Source organism: Sorex araneus, chromosome 10, assembly GCF_027595985.1.
Source record: "Sorex araneus isolate mSorAra2 chromosome 10, mSorAra2.pri, whole genome shotgun sequence".
Lineage (NCBI taxonomy): Eukaryota > Metazoa > Chordata > Mammalia > Eulipotyphla > Soricidae > Sorex > Sorex araneus.
Window position 1 is genome coordinate 64473034 of NC_073311.1, and position 1678 is coordinate 64474711.

Sequence of the window (1678 nt, forward strand, 5' to 3'; positions counted from 1 at the left end):
GGAGGTCACCTCATCTCAGACTACAGCGCTCAGGCCAGATTAGTCTTTCCTAGCCCTAGCAGGGCCCTGTCTCGTCATTGCTTTTGGATCATGACATGACACCCCATGACCAAGCTCTTAACATATAGTTAAGCATTAGGCGCTTTGGCCAGGCCCATCTCGATGCCAGGGTAGCACACAACTTACCGCTTGCCCTGGGTCCTTCTTCGTCCCACGTTGGGACCCTGCCTTTTAAGAGGGCTAGGAACTGAGGGCAACCAAGGCTACAGTCAAGAAAGCAGATGCCCGGGAATTAATAATATTCAAAGCCAATTAAATCTCAATTGCAAAGGCATAATATTAAATGTCTTCCTCTGTCCATACAAAAAGACATGCTCTGAATAAACTATGCAAAGGACTCAAGGAGAAGAGAAAAGCATTATTTACAAGTCAACAGAACACTAAGAAAGAAGCTACAAATAAACAAAGAGGAATAGGAGCACTGTAACGGGAGTAACCCAATAAACCTAAACTACTGAGGCTATGTTATCCTACAAGCATGTAATGAAGAAAGGAGAATCTCTTGAACAAAATATATGGGGGACACTGGGCCACTCTCTAACGTCGTATACAAAATCACTCAGAATGGACGCCCCAAACCGTACAATCACACAGAGAGCAGAGACCAACATTCCATGACGGGAAAATGAAAACGCGACATTTGGGGGAACACTCGCTCCTAACAGCAAGGGATATAAAATGGAAGAACTCGGGCACACGTTGAATTGAAAAGGTTTTAGCAAAAGAAAATAGACGCAGCAGAGGAGCCTATAAACACACCAAAAAGACATTCCTACTAAGTGCAAGGAGATGCTCCATCACCCACCCGAGTAAGGGGTAAGATCCAAGGTGCAGAAAGAGTTCGTGCAACGACAAACAACCCAACCAGTAAATAGACAGGAGAGTTGGACAAGCACCACCAAACACTATGCAAGCAAGATGTGCAGAGGGTGAAAGTACACTCATCGGTGACACACTTACTGACGCTGTGTGGCCGCTGTGCTGGAGAAAAGAAGCCCAGAGTGACAGATTTTCTTAATGGTTGTTGTTCTGTTTAGAGTAATTTATCTGCAGCATTTTGGGAAAAGACGGTCTCAGAAAAACAAACTCATCACAGATTATCAAGGAAATGCTAACGAAGTGCCCATTGATGGGGCTGGGAAGACAGTCCCAGGCTTTAGGCCTCTGCTTTGCATCCCACTGACCCCAGTTTGGACGCCGGCACCCCAAATGGTCCCTGGGGTACCACCATAAGCTATTCCTGAGCACTGTTGGGGTGTCCCCCGAGGCCCGCCTCTAAAGACCACAGTGCCATGGGCCTCACACCTGAAGGCAGACCTTCAGCAAAAACAGCGCTGGGGGTGGAGGGATGGTTCCGGGGCTGGGGTCCACACTCTGCCCGCAGAGGCTGGAATTTGATCCCTAAAACGACACCATCCTCCACAAGGACCACGAGCAGTGAGCCCTGAGCACTGATGCTGGAGTCACCCTACAGTCCTGACAGGTGCCCCCACCACCCCCCCAAAAATAAAACCTAAATAAATAAGAATATAAATACAAACAACAGAGGTGTTGGAGAGGGAGTAGGAAAAGGGGGAGCTCTAATGAGCTTCTGGTAAAAACGTAAGTGGATGCCACA

At 47.7% G+C, this 1678-nt stretch overlaps 1 non-coding gene across 1 annotated transcript; it reads left to right on the forward strand.

The window, feature by feature from the left end:
- The first annotated feature begins 1008 nt into the window (after positions 1-1008).
- On the forward strand, positions 1009-1133 carry LOC129399215 (small nucleolar RNA SNORA16B/SNORA16A family). The gene has a single exon (XR_008626991.1). It is a non-coding gene; the product is annotated as a small nucleolar RNA SNORA16B/SNORA16A family (small nucleolar RNA).
- The last annotated feature ends 545 nt before the right edge of the window (positions 1134-1678 follow it).